Source organism: Mesoplodon densirostris, chromosome X (assembly GCF_025265405.1).
Source record: "Mesoplodon densirostris isolate mMesDen1 chromosome X, mMesDen1 primary haplotype, whole genome shotgun sequence".
NCBI lineage: Eukaryota > Metazoa > Chordata > Mammalia > Artiodactyla > Ziphiidae > Mesoplodon > Mesoplodon densirostris.
This window is the reverse complement of record NC_082681.1, coordinates 87,234,087-87,256,327: the sequence shown is the minus strand read 5'-3', so window position 1 is coordinate 87,256,327 and position 22,241 is coordinate 87,234,087. Positions and strand designations below refer to the sequence as shown.

The 22,241-nt window shown below is 38.1% G+C and overlaps 1 pseudogene; it reads right to left on the bottom strand.

Annotated features, from left to right (window-relative positions):
* Positions 1–19,656: 19,656 nt before the first annotated feature.
* On the bottom strand, positions 19,657–20,593 carry LOC132482357 (beta-parvin-like; annotated as a pseudogene).
* Positions 20,594–22,241: the final 1,648 nt, after the last annotated feature.

Below are 22,241 nucleotides of genomic sequence, written 5' to 3'. Positions count from 1 at the left end.
ATTCTTATACACTAACAAGGGAAGATCAGAAGGAGAAATTTAGCAAACAATTCCATTTAACATTGCAACAAAAAGAATAAAATACCTAGGATGAACCTTCCTTAGGAGGTAAAAGATCTGTACTCAGAAAACTATAAGACACTGATGAAAGAAATCAATGATGACACAGATGGAAAAATATACTACTCCCTTGAATTGGAAGAATCAATAATGTGAAAATGACTGTACTACTGAAGGCAATCTACAGATTCAGTGCAATCCATATTAAATTGCCAATGCCATTTTTACACAGAATTAGAACCCAAAATTTTATAATTTGGATGCAAGCAAAAAAGACCCCAAATAGCCAAAGCAATCCTGAGAAATAAACACAGAGCTGGAGGAATCAGGCTCCCTGAGCTCAGACTATACTACAAAGCTACAGTAATCAAGAGAGTATTGTACTGACACAAAACCCGAAATTTGGGTCAATGGAACATGATAGAAAGCAAGAGAAAAACCCATGCACCTATGGTCACCTAATTTATGAGAAAGAGTCAAGAATATACAATGGAGAAAAGGCAGTCTCTTCAATAAGTGGTGCTGGGCAAACTGGACAGCTACATGTAAAAGAAAGAAATTAGAACACTCCCTAAAACCAAACACAAAAATAAACTCAAAATGGATTATAGACCTAAATGTAAGGCTGGACACTATAAAGTTCTTAGAGGAAAACATAGGAAGAACACACTTTGACATAAATTACAGCAAGATCTTTTTTGACCCATCTCCTAGAGAAATGGAAATAAAAACAAAAATAAAAAAATGGGACCTAATGAAACTTTAAAACATTTGTGCAGCAAAGAAAATCATGAACGAGACCAAGAGATAACCCTCAAAATTGAAGACAATATTTCTATCAAAGCAACTGACAAGGGCTTAATCTCCAAAATAAACAAACTACTCATGGAGTTCAGTATCAAAAAAAAAAAAGAAAAAAAACAACCCAATCAAAAAATGCACAGAAGACGTAAATAGACATTTCTTCATAGAAGACAAACAGATGGCCAAGCAGCCCATGAAAAGATGCTCAACATCACAATTATTAGAGAAATGCAGATCAAAACTACAATGAGGTATCACATCACAATGGCCAGGATAGCCATCATCAAAAAATCTACAAACAATAAATGATGGAGAAGGTGTGGAGAAAAGAGAACCCTCCTACACTGTTGGTGGGATGTAAATTGGTACAGCCACTATGGAGAACAGCATGCAGTTACTTTAAAAAACTAAAAATGGAACTACCATATGACCCAGCAATCCCACTACTGGGCATATACCCTGAGAAAACCATAATTCAAACGGACACATGCACCCCAATGTTCACTGCAGCACTGTTTACAATAGCCAGGACATGAATCAACCTAAATGTCCTTTGACAGATGAATGTATAAAGAAGATGTGGTACATATACACAATGGAATAGTAGACATTAAAAGGAATGAAATTGGGTCATTTGTAGAGACATGGATGGACCTAGAGTCTGCCATACAGCGTGAAGTAATTCAGAAAAAGAAAACAAAATATCTTACATTAATGCATATATCTGGAATCTACAAACATGGTACAGATGAACCTACTTTTCAGGGCAGAAGTAGAAACGCAGACATAGAGAATGGATGTGTGGACACGAGGGCGGAGTGCTGTTGGATGAATTGGGAGGTTGGGATTGATGTATGGGTGCATTGCCATGTGTGAAATAGATAGCTGGTGGGAACCTGCTGTATAGTGCAGGGAGCTCAGCTCGGTGCTCTGTGGTGACCTAGATGGGTGGCATGGCTTGGGGGGTAGGAGTGAGTTCAAGAGGGAAGGGATATATGTGTACATAGAGCTGATTCACTTCATTGTATGGCAAAAACTAACAGAACAGTTAGTTTACAACAGAAACTAATATAAAGCAGATATACCTCAATTTAAAAAAACTCTAACATCTTTTGAGTTTTACAGTCTAGACTAGGATATATTCTCAGCCACATGGTCAAATAAAGAGCAGAAAATATACATCTTCGAATACAAAGATGCAGAAATGACATCCCATACACCATTTCTTTTGAATTTATAAGGGATATGCCTTAGCATACATGGCAATAAACCAAGAAAGGAAAAGAAAAAGGAAAAGAATGAGATCCAAGAACAACAGCTTCAACCCAGGAGAGCACAAAAAAGAAACATCCCTGTTTTGACAGTGGGACAACCAGAGTGTAGAGTGTGTAGTCCTCATTGAAGCACTGAAGATTTTGAAACAGAGGTCTCCAAGAAAAATACATAACTTACTGGATCAGCAGGTCTTTGGCTTAACACAAAACTGTAAACATAGGCACATAAAATGAAAGTAAAAAATGGAAGAAAAAAAAACTCTAGAAATTGCTCTGTTGGTGGAGAGGCAGAAGGCTGTTTAAGAAAGTAAAGTTCAATTAACTGAAACCAGAGATACCTTTGAATTGGGTGGATAGTCAGCAAGTCAGTAGGTAAGGCCTACACTGGATAAAGCAAGAAATAGCAGGATTTTTAAAAATTTAAATTTAATTTAATTTTATATTTTGAGTATAGTTGATTTAGAATGTTGTGTTATTTTCTGCTGTACAGCAAAGTGTATCAATTATATGTAAACATATATCCACACTTTTTAAGATTCTTTTCCCATAAAAGTCATTACAGAGTATTGAGAAGAGTTCCCTGTGCTATACAATAGGTCTTATTAGTTATCTATATTATATATAGTAGAAACACTTTAAATTGTTTTTTCTTTTATATTGGACTATAATTGGGTAACAATGATGTGTTAGTTACAGATGTACAGCAAAGTGGTTCAGTTATACACATACATAGATCTATTATTTTTCAGATACTTTTCCCACATAAGTTATTACAGAATACTGAGTAGAGTTCCCTGTGCTATATAGTAGGAAATAGCAGAATTAAGACATTATTAAGAAATATAGAAACTACCAAAAGAAAGAGCAAAAAGAATGAAAAGTGACTGTTTCTGGTAAGTAAGGAAGAGGTGGGATAGAGGAAGATGGAGTGGTTTATATATTTTTAAGAACTACTTGATTAAAATATTCTACATGTATTAATTTGATAAAAATGAAAAATAAAATACTTAAAAAGATTAATGCCTCACATAGCTAAACACAAAACCCAAATCTCTCTTCATCCTTTGTTATTTAAAACAGTGCCCTTTAATTTTTACTATGCTTTCCTAGTGAGTGACACATATTTTGATAATTATTTAAAGTTAGAAGGCTGAGAAAATATTTTGTGTAGTTATTTTATAACAACATTAAATATCTATAAAACACTTTAATATTTATTTGGCTGATGCTCTAAGAAAAGCCCTGAGTGCCTAAACACTTTAATATTTATTAATGTAAACTGGTATTTGTGGCAAAAATATTTTCATTTACTAAGTATTTTCGAATTTATTTCCAAGATTCGATTTTTTTAAACATCTTTATTGGAGTATAATTGCTTTACAATGGTGTGTTACTTTCTGCTTTATAACAAAGTGAATCAGTTATACATATACATATGTTCCCATATCTTTTCCCTCTTGCGTCTCCCTCCCTCCCACCCTCCCTATCCCACCCATCTAGGTGGTCACAAAGCACAGAGCTGATCTCCCTGTGCTATGCAACTGCTTCCCACTAGCTATCTATTTTACGTTTGGTAGTGTATATATGTCCATGCCAATCTCTAACTTTGTCACAGCTTAACCTTCCCCCTCTCCGTATCCTCAAGTCCCTTTTCTAGTAAGTCTGTGTCTTTATTTCCGTCTTGCCCCTAGGTTCTTCATGACTTTTTTTTTTTTCTTAGATTCCATATATATGTGTTACCATACAGTATTTGCTTTTCTCTTTGACTTACTTGTTAGATCCTTTTTGTCTCATTTATGCAAGATTGGTTAGATTTAAACCAACAAAACTATCACTTTGTTGTAGTCCCTCAAATCAAGTGGTTTTTAAAATTTTAGTTACATAAAAATTATGTAGAGCAGTTGTTAAAATGCAGATTCCAGTGTATCTCCCAGAAAGTGATTATTAGTGAACCTGGGATGGGAAACAAATCAGCTTCTTTAAGAAACACCCCAGTTATATGTATAGCTGATTCACTTTGTTACAAAGCAAAAACTAACACACCATTGTAAAGCAATTATACTCCAATAAAGATGTCAAAAACAACAACAACAACAACACTCCAGTTGATTTGATTCAGGCGATCCCTGGATCACACCTTAAGAAAGGCTTTTCTTGAATTTCATTTTTCAATTTTCATTCATGTGTCTATTTTTTTATAATATAGCAATTTTTATTATTATACCTGAGACTCTAGGTACCATGCTATCTAATATAATAGCTACAAAGCACAAGTAGATGATTTAACACTGTACTTCATTCTGAGATGCTAAAAATACTAGCTCTATAGCAAACAGTAATCTTAAGTAATAGAACTGTCTACATAACTACATTTGGATCTCAACTCTATATATTTGAAGGTGGCTCGTTGTGCCCTAAAAAATTATTTATGATACAATTAATTTAGCATCTCTAACTTCTGCTTTTAATGGAGAATTAGAAGATGAGGACTTTGAATTGACATGTTGTTAACAGACTTTACGTGACCAATTAACATTTTAAACATTCATTCCTATTAGTGGTCAGGAAAATGCAAATTAAAATTACGATGATATGCAGTTTGTCACATTAAACTGTATGGGTACACCCTAAACTCATGAACTTAGAACTGGAGATGAGAAGGAGAGATGTTAGCATTTCATTGAATGTTTCATATGGTTAGAGTGTTTAAAACATATGTATTATTACTTATATTATTTTGAAATTCAGTTAAGTGAAAATGAAATATTTTGTTTGCATTATTCATTTGGGATGCATTTAAAACATCCTCTGCAGTGCTCAGTAAAACAATTTTTCCTATTTTTTTGTAAGCAAATATTTGGCAGTCCATTCAAGATGTACTCTACAGTTGAACTGCCAAAATTTTGAGGTGACAGGACATGCATATGACATAACATTGACATGCGAAACACTTGGAGAACAAGAAAACGTATAATTAAATTCTAACCTTTCCTTTCAGGCTTGACTTTCTTTTTTATCTGCTTCTCATACAGCTAAGGACACTGCTTTGCAAATTATAAGCACTCGATATGTTTTCCTGTTTTAGTACTGTCATTTAGTTGATAAAGGATAATTGGGCTCATATGTCTCTCCTTTTTCATTTCAAAAAAAATGCTAACTGAAAGCATAAGTTGAGGGCCTTCATCCTTGCCATTCTGTTCTTACCCTTTACTCTTATTGTGTCTCTATCCAAACAGTGAAAAATTATTTGTGAACAGGTGCTCTGTGTGAATGTAGATGAATTAATAAAAAATATAAAAAGATTCATTCAGAAAATGACCCTGCTTCCACTGCTTTGCTGCTACCTCCTGACCACAGAATTCCCAGCAAGGGTCACCAATGCACTGACATTCCCTTTGTGTTACTTGGCTCAGTGCATTTTGTCTGTGTAACTTTTGGCATTCCAAGGCACTATGCAGGAATGGAATGCTAGACGTGACACTGAATTTTAATCACCTCATTATTAAGTTTATTCAGAAAAAATAGGAAATTTGCTTTGCCATGAAGGAAGGGACATGTGCTGTTTTGAGGTATGGACACATGTTACAGTAACACACAATTCCTGTGCAAGATTAGGCTTCTTTTGAGAAGCAGATAAAAATCCAAATGACAATGATTCTATTCGATTCGACTGAGAGACAGCCAACAAACTGCCAGCTGGTATCCAAGCTAGATATAAGAGGAAAAACAAACTTTGTTTCATTTTGCAATTGACTTAAAGTGCTTTTTAATGGAAAAACAAACTAATGAAACTCATAGTGCCCTATTTTATACACTTTGCTGCTTTACTTACTGGAGAACTTAGAGGTAGTTATTTGGGGTTTGCTTGCCTAAATATTGAGCTAGTAGGCATTTGTTGATCATTTGTCTATTTAAAGTCAGCTGTACAGAGCAAATGTAAGGCGTGAAAATTGATGTGGACCATGATCTGTGAATCAGTTGCACTGTTTACGAGGAAGAGCTGATAGTGATTTTGTTCCCTTTGAAGTCCTGCATACCAATTCAGAGCAGGTTAAAATTGAGGGTATTCTCCAAATAAAGGCTATAGTTAAAAACCTGCTCATGCTTTTCCAATCTTCTGCTAATTTAACTCACTAGTGATTTTTCATGCTTATGAAAAGTGAATTTTCTATAATCAAATGAGGATTCCAGAAGAAGGGACTACTGAAATGGTCTCTTCAACTCTGTGATTAATGCCAAAATCTTCTTCATATCCTGTATCAAGAGCTGTTCATCCCATATCTGGAGGCTCAATTCTATCCTCAAATATAAACCCAATCTTGCTCTAAGCAGGAGAAACTTTCTTCCTTATTTCTTAGTAACAAAGGTCTTAGCATTTATAGATCTCTTGGTGATCATACCTCAGATCTTTCCTTTTGATCAATACACTCTTTTGTACTCGAGTCTAATATTAGGTATCTGTCCAATGCCTGATTATCTGGTCTTTGCCTAAATTCCTATCATAATATCCTGTTTCCAATATTCTTCTATAATAGTGTTTTAATGAAGGCTGTGCATCAGAATGAACTCTTAAGTTTTCCTATAACAGATTTCTAAGCCAGACTTCAGTCAGATTTGTACTTAGAAAATCAGGGCTGAAGTCTAGGCTTCTACATTTAAGTGTCCACAGACCATTCCCTACTGCTGTGAGTTTCTCTAAGTGTTTGCTTCATCTCACCTCTAGCTTCCATTCCACCTTTGTCTGTTCTGTTTGCCAACCAACCAAAAATCAATATTGCACAATGAGAGCCTGGGAAGAAACATCAGAAAAACCAGTGTATTTATTTGTGGTGTATGCTTATATATGTTTATAAAGTTAATATGAAAAATAAATGTGTATCTATAAAAAAGAAAACAATCCCATTTCAAGTAGCAACATAAGGAATAAAATATTTAGGAATAAACTTAACCAAGGTGGTGAAAGATGTACACCAAAAACTACAAAATCATTGATGAAAGAAATTAAAGAAGACACAAAATATAGAAATATATCCCATGTTCATGGATTGGAAAACATAATATAATTAAAATGCCTGTATTACCCAAAGCAATCTGCAGATTCAATGCAATCCCTATCCAAACCACAATGACATCGATCACACACATAGAAAACAATCCTAACATTCATATGGAACTAAAAATATCCCAAACAGTCAAAGCAATCTTGAGCAAGTATAACAACGTACTTCCTGATTTCAGAATACATTACAAAGCAAACATAATTAAAACAGTATGGTACTGGCATAAAACAGACATATAGAACACTGAAACACAATAGAAATTCCCAAAATAAGCCCACACATATACAATCAATTGATTTTCAACAAGGCTGCCAATACTGCACAATGGGGAAATGAGAGTCTCTCCAACAAATGGTGTTGGGAAAAAATGGATATCCACATGCAAAAGGATAAAATTACACCCTTATCTTACACCATACCCACAAATTCACTCAAAATGAATTAAAAGCTTTAACATATATGACCTGAAACTGTAAATCTATGAGAAGAAAACTTAGGGGAAAAATCTTCATTTCATTGGTGTAGGAAGTGATTTCTTGAATGTGACACCAAAAGCACAACAACAAAAGTAAAAATAGACAAGTGAAACTACATAAAAAGAAAAACCTGCATGGCAAAGGAAACAATCCACAGAGTGAAAAGGCAAACTATGGAAAGGGAGAAAATATTTGCAAACCATATATCTGGAAAGGGGCTAATATCCAAAATATATCAGGAACTCCTATAACTCAATAGCAAAATAACCCAATTAAAAAATGGGCAAAGGACCTGAATAGACATTTCTCCAACAAACACATACAGATGGCCAACAGATATATGATAGGGTGCTTGATATCACTAATCATCAGAGAAATTCAAATCAAAACCCTGATGTGATATCACTTCACACCTGTTAGGATGGTGATTATATATATATACATATATATAAAGATAACAAGTGTTGAGGAATTTGTCAATGTAAAATGACACAGCTGCTATGGAAAAATAATATGTAGGTTTCTCAAAAAAATTAAGCATAGAGCTACCATATGATCCTGCAGTCCCACTACTGAGTATATATCCCAAAGAGCTGAAATCAGGATATCAAAGAGATACCTGCACTCTCATGTTCATTGCAGCATTATTCATAATACCCAAGATATGGAAACAACCTGAAGCTCATCAAAGGATTAATGCATAAAGAAAATTTGGTATATTCATACAGTGGAATATTATTCAGACTTAAAAACAGAAGGAAATCAGATTCTTTACTCATATAGGTTATTACAGAATATTGAGAATCTGAAAAATAATGAATATAAGTATAACTGAATCACTTCTCTGTACACTTGAAACTAACACAACATTGTGAATCAACTATACTCCAATAAAAAAAAGAAGGAAATCTTGTCATATGTGCCAATATGGATGTACTTGGAGGACATTATGCTGAGTGAAATAAGCTGAACACAGAAGGACAAATACTGTATGATTCCACTTACATGAGGTACCTAAAATAGTCTAACTCATAGAAACAGTGAAGAATGGTGGTTACCAGAGGGCAGAGGGAAGGGGAAATGGGGGATTGGTGTCCAATGGATATAAAATTAGGTATACAAGATTAATAATTTCTAGAGATCTGCTGTACACCGTTGTGCCTATAGTTAACAATACCATATTGTGCACTTAAAATTTTGTTATGAGGGTAAATCTCATGTTAAGTGTTTGTACCACAATAAAAAATGTGGTATATACATATAATGGAATGTTATTCAGCCTTACAAAGGAATACAGTTCTGATACATGATGCAACATGGATGATCCTTGAAGACATTATGCTCACTGAAATAAGCCAGATACAAAAGGACAAATACTGTATGATTTCACTTATATGAAGTACATAGAATAATCAAACACATAGAGACAGAAAGTGAATAGTACGCTGGTTACCAGGGGCTGGTGGGTAGGAGAGAATGGGGAGTTATTGTTTAATGGGTACAGAGTTTCAGTATGGGATCATGAAAAGTTCTGAAGATGGATAGTAGTGATGGTTCAACAACAATGTTAATGTACTTAATGCCACTGGACTGCACATTTAAAATAATTATAATGGTGAATTTTATATTATATATATTTTGCCACAGTAAAAATAAAACATAATTGACTCTTTAAACAAAGATGATAACAACATGCTGTGGGTTAATGAAATACGAAATAGTAATATATATGGCAACATACCATAACGAACATATGGCGAGAGATTGGAAACTTACTATTATAAATTTCTAACAGGATTTTTTTAAGTGGTATAGTGCTGCTTGAAGGAAGACCATGATAAAGTAAGACTCTGTATTACAAATCCTAAAACAACCACTAAAACAGCAAAATGAATAATTTTAGTGAGTAAGCCAGTAAGAGAGATAACTTGGGATCATAAAAAAAAACATTCAATTAATACAAAATAAGGTTAAAAAAAGAGGGAAAAGGTAACAAAGGAAATATAGAAAACAAAGAGCATGAAACACATTAAATTTAAATGGTCTAAGTCAAGGCCTAGCAAACCTTTTCCTTAAAGGGCCACATAGTAAATATTCTCAACTTGAAAGCCTGTATTCTCTGTGCAACTATTCCCATTTGTCATTGGACTCAAAAGCATTCATAGTCAATACATAAATGAATAAGCAAGTCTGTGTTCCAAAATAAACTTTATTTATAAAAATGTGTAGGTGACCATTTTTTGCAGACCCCTCTAAATGGCCCAAATACTACTTCAAATAAAAGGCAGATATCATGGGATTGGATAATAGAGTAAGACTGAACAATGAGCTGACCAAAATAAACATAATTCAGATACGAAGGCAAAAATAGGCTTGTGATATACATGTATTTCATGCTAATGATAATCAAAAGAAACCTAGAGTAGCTATAATTATCTCAGACAAAGTAGGCCTCAGAACTAATAATATCAACATGTTTAAAGGAGATTGTGTCACAGTGATTAAAGGGGTCAATTCATCAAGGGGCCATTAAAAATCCTAAACATTTCTGCATCTGACAGAACTTCAATATACAAAAAGCAAAAACTGATGCAGCTACAAGGAGAAACAATAAAATCCACAATTATACTTGGAGATTTCGAGTTCTCTCTCAGCAACAGATAGAACAAGTAGACAGACAATCAGCAGTGAGGTAGAACTGAGCAAGGCCATCAAATCAAATATAACATACTGACACATAGAATACTTTATACATGGAAAGGGGAATATAAATTATATTCAAGAGAATATGTAACATTCATCAAATAGCCAAATGTCTTGGTTCATGAAACAAGCCTTACCAGATTTAAGAAAATGGACCACAAACAAAGTGGGTTCTCAGACTGTGATGAAATTAAAGTAGAAATTAATAGCAGAAAAATCTCCTAACACATGTAATTAAGCAGCACACCTCTAAATAATCCTTAGGTTAAGCAGGAGATCTGAGTTGAAGTTAGAAACTATTTTGAAGTGAACAATAATAAAAATACAATATGTAAAAATGCGTGGGATGCAGCTAAGGCAGTCCTTATGGAGAAATTTGTAGGTTTAAATGCTTATGTCACAAAGGAAGGAAAGACTCAAATTAATCTAAGATTCATTCTTAGGAAGGGAGAAAAGAGGAGCACAGTGAAGCCAAATCAGGCAGAGGAAAGGAAAAAAAAAAAGGTAAAAGCCAAAATCAATGAAACTGAGACAGAAAAACAGAGAAAATCAATAAAACAGCAACAAAAATACCCTAATCTTGGCTTAGAAAAGATTAATAAATTAATAAATCTCTTGCAAGACTTGACAAATATAAAAGGTGTGAAGATACAAATATCAGTATAAAGAATGAACAAGGAGATATCACCATAAAGTTGGAAACATTAAGACAGAATACTACAAAACGACCCTACGATGAAAACTAGATGGTTTAGGTAAAGACAGACTATTTCCTTAAAGAACAAGAGCTACTAAAAAATGCCTCCAAGTACAAATAGGTAATGTGAATATTCATATAACTATTAAAGAAATCCAATTCATAGTCAAAAACATTTTAAAAAGGAAATCTCCAGGCACTCGTGATTTCTTTGGAAAATCCTCCCAAACAGTTAAAGAGGAAATAATACCCACTGTATACACACTTGTGCAAAAACATTGAAGAGGAGGAAAACATCAAAACTCCACACCTAGTTTATGAGGTTGAAATCACCCTGATACTAAAACCAGATAAAGACATTACCAAAAAAGTGATCTACAGTCCAATACCTCTAAAGAACATAGATACACATAATTGTCAAGGAATTATTAGCAGATTATATCCAGCAACATATTAAAAAGGATGATACACCATGACCAAAAGAAATGTGCCATGGAAATGCAAGGTTGTTTCAATATTTGGAAATTAACAAATGTAATCCATCATATTAATAGATTAAAGAAGAAAGACCATACGATTATGACAATAGATGAAGAAAAAGTATTAGACAAAGTGCAACATGCATGCACTTTGTGATTAAAACTCTCATAAATGTAGGACTAGAAGGGTAGGTACTTCCTCAAACAAAACACATTTACAAAAACCTCCAACTAACATTATACTTAATGTTGAATTACTGAATGCATTTCCCCTGAGATCAGGAATAAGGTAAGGACGTTCTCTCCTAACAATCCTATTCAACATGTCACTGAAAAGTCTGAGCCAGTGAAATAAGGCAAGATGAAGAATTAAAAATGCATACAGTTTGGAAAGGAAAAAGTAAAATGATCCTTCATCACAGTTGACATGATTGTCTACATAGAAAAACCCAAAGAAGGACTCTACAAAAATCTTCTAAAACCAATAAAGGAGTTTAGGAAGGTGGTATGATATGAGGTCAACACACAAAAATCAAACTTATTTTTATATACTAGAAATTTCCAATCGTATGTGAAACAAAGAACCCCCAGATAAGCCTGAAATCTTACCCCAAAACTAACTCAAAGTGGATCAAAAGTCTAAATGTAAACTATAAATCTCTAAAACTTTTAGAATAAAGCATAGGGGAATATCTTCATAAATTAGAGTTAGGCAAAGTCTTCTTAGATGTGACATCAAAATCGTGATCCATAAAAGAAATCATTGATAAATTGGACAATTTTAAGATTAAAAACTTTTCTTCTCCTAAAGACACTATTAAAGAAGGAGAGAATAAGCTACAGCCTAGAAGAAAATATTTGCAAATAAAATATCTGAAACAGGATTTGTATGCAGAATATCTAAAAACTCCCAAACTCAACAATAAGTAAACAAAAAACCTACCTGTAAAGTGAGCAATAGACATTGAGATTTCAACCAAGATGATGTAAGGGTGACATATAAGCACATGAACAGTGTTTAACATCATTAGCTACTAGGAAAATGCAAACAAATCTAACAGGAGATACCAACATGCATCTACTCAAATGACTAAAATCACACACACAGACACACACATTACAAAGTGCTGGAGATGGTGTGGAACTACTGGAACCCTCAGACATTGCTGAGCTGAATGCTACAAGTTGGATCAACCTGGCACACATGTTTGCAGTCTCTTCCAAATTTAAACCCGTACTTACCATATGATCCAGCAGTCTAAATCCTGGACATCTAACCCAAAAAATTGATTGAAAAGTTACGTTCACTAAAAAACCTGTATGCAAATGTTTATGGCAGATCTATGCATATTTCACAAAAGTGGAAACAACCCAGATGCCTTTCAACAGGTGAATGGATAAAACACACCATGGTACATCCATACAATTAAATTGAATGAACTGTTAATGCATGTGACAACTTGGATGGATCACAAGGTACTGTATGATTTCATTTATATATCATTCTGAAAATGACAAAATTATACTGATGGAGAATAGATCAGCGGTCGCTGGGAGTTGGGGCCAAGGTAATTGTGTGATGGAACAGTTCCATATCCTGATTGCAGGAATGGTTACACTAATCTATACATTTGTTAAAATTCATATGGCTTTATGCCAAAACCCCCACAAATTTTACAGGGTGATAGTTTGAAAAATTTAAAAATCATGCACACACACACACACACACAGAGACACAATATACAACTGCACAATTATTAACAAGGCTAAAGTTTAAAAAGTTGATTTCTATCAAGTACTGGTGAGGATGTGGTTGAGCTAGAACTTGTATATACTGCTGATGGAAATATAAAATGGTACAACTACACTGGAAAAATGTTTGGTAATATGTCTTAGCCCATTCAGGCTGCTATAACAAAATACCACAGACTAGGTGGCTTATAAACAACAGAAATGTTTTCCTTACAGTTCTGCAGCCTGGGATGTCCAAGATCAAGGAGCCAGAACGGTCATGTTCTGGTGAGGGCTTTCCTCTTGGTTTGTACCAGATGCCTTCTCACTGTGTTCTCACATGGCAGAAGGGCCTAGCTGGCTCTCTGGAGCCTCTTTTACAAGGGCATAAATGTTATTCATGAGGGCTCCATTGTCGTGACCTAGTCACCTCCCATAAGCCCCATGTCCCAATACTATCACATTGGGCATTAGGATTTCAACATATAAATTTTGGGGGAACACAAACATTTACATCATAGCAGGTGGTTTCTTAAAATATTATACATACACTTACGATATGATCCAGACATTCTAGTCCTAGAAATTTAGGACTAGAAAAGAAATAGAAGAGAAAGGAAAGCATATGTACAAACAAAGACTTGTATATGAATGCTCAGAGAAGCTTTATTTGCAATAGCTGAAAAACAAAACACCATTAGGGACCATCAACACGTGAATGGATAAACAAACTGTGGTATTTCCATATAATGGAATACTCAGCAATAAAAAATAATGAACTATTGATACACATTACAATATCAAATGAATCTCAATATGCTGAGTGTAAGAAGCCAGAATAAAATGAGTATATACTCTATGATTAAATTTATGTAAAATTCCAGATAATGCAAACTAATATATACTGACAAAGAGCAGATCAGTGACTGCCTGGGGACTAGAGGGAGTAAGGAGAGGCAGGAGGCAGGGATTAAAAAGAACAGGAGCAGGAAATCCATCATATCAAAATGTTGCATTAACACTTATCCGTTGGAGGGGTGTGTGTGAAAGGAAATGACAGCGAAGTAAGATTGCACAGGGTGCCTCCAAGTTACTCACAAGATTCTAGACCTTACTGAGGGCAGTGACCATGCATTCTGCCTGATCAATGTACAAATTACAAAAAAAATTTTATACTCCCTCCTGTAAGTGTGAAACATTTAAGAAAATACAATAGAGTAATTTTATAGACCAGGGATTCATACAGTTTTAGAGATGGATGGAGTACTATGATCATCGACTGTGAGCCCCTCAGTTTACATGGAGATTAGTGAAGGAACTTGCCTCTGGTCAAACACCAAAAACTTTTAGGCCTCCTTGCTCCCACAGGAGTGCTCTTTTCATTACTCCACCTTCCTTTTCTCATCTCTTGAGCTAGTTCTCTTTCTGTGACTTCAGTTAAACCCTCTGCCCGCCCCCTCACAAGTAAAAGCATTCTTACATTCATATATAAACATATACATACACAAATACAACACAATACACTCATGCATACATACATACATATATGGTATGCTGTTAGTATTTAACAACCAGTTCTCTGGGAGGGTGACAAATTTGTAGTACATACTGACCAATTTTTGTGATCTCATTTCTCTCACCACGGTTGATTTCAAGCTCCCTATATGATGTCACTGAGTGCAGAGTCTTGGAAGCAGAGTGCCATTTATAGTTTTTTCACCATACAGATACAGTAGATGAAAATAAGCGCAAGAGCACAGATTAATAGTAAAATGTAGTAAAGTACTTAGGAAAAGATGAGTTTTGAGTGTTTACTACCTTTGGTTTTGATATAATTTACTTAATTGTAAGTTTACATAATTTGATATTCACGAATGATATGCTTCCCAACGGACTCACAAAATTTCCTAAACTTTTTAATGATCGACTAATCACCAGTTGGTTTGAGGTAGCTCTAGCGTACCATTACTGCATAAACAAATGCAAATGTTGGTGTGTTCTTCAAAGGTCCCTTGGAGTTTTTCTTCCCCACTATAAAAGCAAACAGAGTAACCCTGCATTGTTGCCCTTATGTGCAACACTTTAGAATTTGGCAAAATAGTGGGTTAACTTTATGGACCATTCTTTGATCACCCTTACCAAATAAATGGTAGAATGAATAGCCTACAAATCCTCCATCCACTGGTGTCAACACACATGTTTTGCTCCTTTCCCAATAGGTGACATCTCCACCCAGCTACTTCTTGCCATCATAGTAAAGGACTTTGTCCAAATTCCTCTCTCTTCTTCTCCCTGCAGGTGACCCCATGTGGCCTTGTGTGGTGTGCCATACCTCTCACCCTCTGAGGAATTGTGAGTAATAAAATTTTCTCTCAAAGGTATTTGACTCCATTTCTTTCATCTTACCATACCAGATTACAACAAATCCTGGGTACAATGGCAAGACCATAACCTCTAGGATGGGCTGTCAGGCTGGAGACCAGGGGAACGTTGATGCTGCAGAATCCCTCTTGATCAGGGGGAGGTCTGTTCAGGCCTTCAGCTGATCGGATGATACTTATATGCATTAAGAGGGGAAGTCTGCTTCACTCAAAGTCCTCTTATTTATATGTTAAATCTCATCTAAAATACCCTCACAGAAACATCCAGGACAAAGTTTGACCACATATCTGCACACAGTGGTCCGGCTAATTTGGCACATAAAATTAACCATCAAAAGTCCACTCCTTGTCATCTTGATACCCATATGTATCACCTTAAACTGTACTTAATCTTTAAATAAAGACAACAACAAGGCCATACTTCCACCTATCATGATACAACTAGCCTGCATACAAATGAAAACACACTAACACTTTTACCACAACAGGATGCAAAGTCCTTGGGTGATGTTTACTCTCTCTTGATATCCCCTAATTTAAACACTATGACACACATTTAATGATGTTTAAATAAATAAGATATCAAGTCAATATATCTTATGTTGCAAGATAAGGGGATGACAGAGGAAAGGAAGTGTTATTAGATAGACAGATATAGATATAAGGAACATATTCATAACAAAATAAGGAAGAAATACTCATAACAGTTAAAAGTCCTCCTTTCTGCAGCTGGTCACATGACCATAGCTGATATTTGTAATTACCTTCTACTACTCATTCAGTATCCCCTTTGCCCTCAGCAAGACCCTCAGCCAGCCATGACTTTTCATCTGGTAGGGTGCCACAGACTTTCATTCCTGAAGTGTCTGTTCCATCTGTAGTCCTGCCTGAATTTGGTTATTGCAGTTTTCCATTGAATTTAATCACAGGGAATGTTATTACTCAGAGATACCTTAAGGATCTCCTGTATTCTGGACTTACTCTGCCATACTTCTATTGTGAAGTGGCAGTCCAATTTTCCCTCGGTAGTCGGGATCAATAACCTCAGCCAGCACAGCAACTCCCTTCTTTACCTGTTGATTCAGAGGCATGAGGAGCCCAAAGTGGCTAGGTGGTGGTGTTAATTTTCAATTCAGTGGAATCATTGTTGTGTTCCTGGTGGAAGTACTCCTCCATTTGGAACTAAAACCTCTATCTAGGCTAGCAGAGCATAATATCATGGGGTCAGGAAGCCAACTTTGTGCTAGTGGGCCACTAGGTGTGACGGTGAATGGGAGTCCCACTACCATTTCTACCCCTTGATTCCTGGACATGTGAGGCCTGGCTATGGGAGAAATAGCACCATATATTGGATGGTGGATCAGAATATATACAGCCTCCTGCAGAACCTTGCCCAAGCCCTGCAAGGAATTGCCACCTAGCTGGTTCTGTAAGTGAGTCTACAAAAGACCTTCCCCAAGGGGACCTGGCCACCCCTACATTCAAGTGGCTCTGGTCAAGTTTATCTGGCTCAAGTCGGGGGATTGATTGTAGGGCTGTGACCTCCCTTTGGGTTTGTTTGTCTTTTTAAAGTTTTGTTCACTTGACCTAGAAGTTTTCTGGTTATGCAGACCTAGTAAGAATTTAGTAGGTTTCCTGTGTATGACTCTTCTAGAAACATCATGATCAATTAGCAAACACCATAGGTCTCTGGACGCCAGACTATTCCAATTTCTGCTTTAACTCCGCTATTCATTATGGTAATCACACCCACCTTACCTTTGGAGGTTGAGTGATGCCACTTGGCCCCTGCCATCCTGGGGATACAACTACTCCCATTGCCTGTAGGCTCCCCAAATCAGCGGTGGCAGTTTCCACTGTAAGCTCTGGTCTACAGAGAAGAGTGATCATGAAGCTCTTCAAGAATGCTGGGGCTCCCCTCATGAATTTATTTCTCACATTCGTGGTAAAAAGTGTGTCCTGTGGGGCCTCCTAGGCTGGGTGAGTAGGTCTTAAATGACAAATCCACTCTAACTTTCCAATCTTCTTAAGCCTTCAAATTATTTCTTCTAGAGTAAACCAAGGATAGGTTTGGCATTTGTAATTCACTTACCGTGGACCACATTTTGGGCCATGTGTTAGCCAACCAACCAAACTCATAGAGCCGTTTATAGCTCTCCTAGCTGCAACATTAAATGTGGGATCTCTGCTTAGTGGGCTTATGTCAATAAATTCACCCTGATCCAACTTTATGTTCTTTCCACCATTATCCCACATCCTTAATATCCATTTCCACACATATCCCCCTATTTGTCTGTGTAAATTAGAAAATATCTAGTACCTCTTATAGAGTATAGCACACCTTCTCATATGTTACATATTTGCCTGCACTTTTATGGGCCTGATGGAACTTGAGTCTTTTTTTGTTTGTTTGTTTTGTTTTTGTTTTGTTTTGTTTTGTTTGACTTGTTTTTTATTTCTAAGCCTTGAGCGTTGGTATTCAATTTAATATTAACAACTTAATAGCTCTGATATACAGCAGGAAGGCAAAAATCAAAGAGAAGAGAAAGGTCCATCTTGCTGGGGCAGTGAATGCTGAGCAATCTCAGGGGGTCGGCATGTCAGAAAAATCCCAACTCAGGAGCCAGGGGTTGGGAGAGGGTATGACCCAGTGTAGGACCCACCTTAGACCCAGCCAGTGGGTCCCCATTTCTCTCCCAAGCCAAGGTGGGTGAGGGGTGAACAGCACACAAATGAGGATCATATTTCCTTTGACAGGGTGCCCCACGGATGCCGACAGGGCTCAGGAAAGCTGGGACTTGTGGAGGAGAGACGTGAACACTTCACATCCCCCTGTTACAGGCTGAGCTGTGTACCCCCAGAACCCACATGTTGAAGTCCTAACCCCCAGGACCTCAGAATGTGATGGTATTTGGGAACAGGGTCCTTATAGAGGTAATTAAGGTAAAATGAGGTCATTAGGGTGGACCCCAATCCAATCCGCCTGGTATCCTTATAAGAAGAGATTAGGACACAGAGACACAGAGGGGAGACACATGAGGATGCAGGGAGAAAACAGCGGTCTACAAGCCAAGGAGAGAGGCCTGGAAGGTACCATCCCTGCTGACACCTTGATCTCGACTTCCAGCCTCCAGAAGTGTGAGAGAATAAATGTCTGTTGCGTAGGCACCCCCCCCCCCCGATTTGTGGCACTCTGTTATGGCAGTCCAAGCACACGAAGACACCTTGCTTTCTAAAAGATTTTTAAAATGTATCCATCCCCAAACAGCCTCTGGGATTGGAAACATCCCACCCGAGCTGTCTCCAGCTGAATTGTGGAGCCAGTTCAGAGCCAGCTGAGTAGATACAGCCCACTCAGCCATAGCAAGAAATAAAGAAATGCCTCAGAAATCTTTCACCCCATGGACCGTGGCAGCTGGGTCCTCTGGGTTCCAGATGTCTGCGCAAAAGCTAAATGAAAACAACACTGAGTGGCCGAGAAGTAGGGATGTGAGTGGACACTGCGGCCACAGCTAAAGCTTCTGGGATTTACGAGTGAAGTTTTTAAAACTGTAAAATGCTTTTTGGTAAAAAGGCCTCGCTGCCAAGGCAACTCCTGCCCAGGAAATTCCACCAGGACAGACAAGCCATCGCCAATGCTGCAAAGCTGCCAGTGCGTTTCTGATGCCCTGTGATCAGCTGGAGTGACAGGCGCTCCCCTCCCAGGGGCTGAGGGTTGGAGTTCCGGCTTTTTTCTCGTCCATCTTTTGATCGACAAGGGACTCAGCACCCCGTGGCACTCCAAGTGAAGTGAGGCTGCAAACTCGAGCACTGGTATTTGGAACCTGCATTTCAAAGGATGCCGCCCACTGCGGAATTACAGGGAAAAGAGGTTAAGAGCATCAACCAGAAAAAGGAGGGGTGTGGGTGGGGAAAAACCGCGGGCTTGGAGGGGAGGCCAGGGCACCTCCCGAAGCACCATCCCTGCCACGGTCTCTGCTGCTCCCCGCCGTCACTCCAGGTGCTTGTACTTGGTGAACAAGTTGTAAAGAACCCGCAGGGTGGATTTGAGGTCCATGTTCACCACATCTTAGGGGCGAGCCTTTGGTTTCTTAAGGCCTCCATTTATCATCAGTTCAAAGGCAAATGGCACGTGGTAGACCTTTTGATCAAAGCTGTCCATGGTCAGGTAGAAGTTGTGCAGGCATACAAAGTAGTCTTCCAGAAGCCCCATGAACAGAACCAGGTACACGCCATCTGCAAACTGGGTCTCTAGTTCCATCACCCCCAAATTCAGCTTGTTCAGGTGCTTGTTCACAAACGTGATGAGAGACTTCTTCAGCACACTGTGCTTGTCCGGGGCGTGGTCAAAGAGCATGTCAAAGGCATCCCACTCAAACCAACCCATCATCATCTCGGTGGTCGTGGTCAGCTCCTCCATGACATGGCTGGAGTGTAGCAGGCCTTCCGCTTCCGCACGACCACCACTTGCAAGGAGAAGTGTGCGGGAAGGTAGATCAGGCCTGGAAGTGCATGACCAGGGCCACAAGGAGGTTAAGGATGGCCACCAGTTTCTTCCCGTGAATCGAGTCCACGGTCCACTGAAGAACCCAGCCGTGAGGCCACAGCAGCTCCTGCACCACCTCCAGCACCGTCTGCAGCTTCTGTTTCTGACCTATTTCAGACTGGGTCACCTCAGCCATGTTCGGCTTGTGGTCTGCCAATTTTTCCAGGAGCTTCTGCAGCACCTGCCCATCGTACAGGTCCTCCTCCAGCTGCTTCACGATGATCCTCTCCTCCACCAGGACATCGTTGATCCAGTCGATGAGAACCTTGACCAGCTCCTTGAATCTGGGGTCATCCCTCGAGGTGCGGTTGATCACTGTGCACTCCTCGTTCTCCTCGACCAAGGTGTCTTCTGGGTGGATCTCCATCGAGGCAGGGGACATCGGCGAATTGATGGTATTTTTCCCTTCTTCCTGCAGGTCACTCACCTCCTTGACCTTCTTCTTTCTCTCCAACATGCCGCCAAGCTTGCCCAGGAATGAATTGTCCTTCATCCTGTGGGGCCACAGGGCGGGCAAGCACAGTGGTGTGGAGGACACTGGGCATGCAGGGACCCCGGCAGCTGGGCACCTGCGCAGCACCTGTGGGGGCTGCCCTGGTCACCGCCGCCCGCTCTGGCACTTGAGACTTTCTATAGGTCTACAAGCAGAGAGAAGTAGTGGGGTGGGTCCTGAGACATGTCAGCAGTGTCTTTCAAGGAAACTTCATCAGGAGAGGCCATTACAATTTCCTCAGGTGGTGCAGGGTTAAGCTCCTCAGACTGGGGTTCAGATGCTGTTTCTACTGGCAATGATGATGCATGAGATTTTAGGGTCTGGATGTCCCCAGCTTCATCAGGGTCTTCCCATGTGTGCCCATCCAACTTTCAAGATCCCAACCAAAGCCTTCACTTTAATGGTAGACTTGTGGCACGACAGGGGATCCAATTTGCAGCGTAATTAAGCCACTCACAGGGTGAGATTCTGGGTTTTGTTTTCAGCAATCTCAACCCTGTGGGCAGACATAGCTGCTTTCAGGTCCTATATGCATTGTTTAAACAGGGAGTTTGAGTCTCTGAGCTCATTCTTTTCTTTTCGTACTTTGTTCAGTGCCATTGGGAGAAGCCAGCAATTCTCATTATATTCCATATTTTGACAAGAATATTTGAATGTACATAGTCACCCAGATTTTACCTCTTATAAGTACTTGATGAGGAGTATCCCATGATGAGATTTTGTGTACCTCTATTGCCACATTATGCCATGGACTATCAGTGTGCTCTTTACTACTAGAAATGGAGTCATTAGTGTCTTTAAATATAATCAATTTAGAGGGCCAGTTCCAGTATCTTAACAACCAATTCAGAAAACTCATCCTTAAGATTCTGTTCTTTAGAACCAGTCCTGGTACCAAAATCTGCATGAGTCAGGGTTCTCCAGAGAAACAGAACAAATAGGATGTATGAATGTGTGTGTGTGTGTGTGTGTGTGTGTGTGTAGGGAGAGAGAAGCAGAAAGACAGAAACACACACACACACACACACAGATAGAGACAGACAGACAGACAGAGGTTTATTTCAAGGAATTGGAAAGTCCAAAATCTACAGGATGTACTGACAGACTAGAGATGAAAGGGAGAGCCAATGATGCAGTTCAAGTCCAAAAGCTATCAAGCTGGAGACCCAGAAAAGGGCCAATGTTGCCATTCAAGTCCAAGGTCCATCTGCTACAGAATTGCCTCTTGCTTGGGGGAGGTCAATCTTTTGTTCTGTTCAGGCCTTCACTTGATTGGATGAGACCCACTCACATTATAGAGGACAATTTGCTTTACTCAAAATTCACACATTTTGAAGTTATTCTCATTCAAAAACATCCCCACAGGATCATCCATAATAATGGTTGAACACATATCTGGGCAATGTGGCCCAGCCAAACTGACACATGAAATTAACCATCACACTTACTTTCTTTTTGTCATTTCTCACTTTCTTTCTTTTTAACACAGATAGTATTTTATGGCAATATATTCACAGTTTACGGTTTATGTAATGTA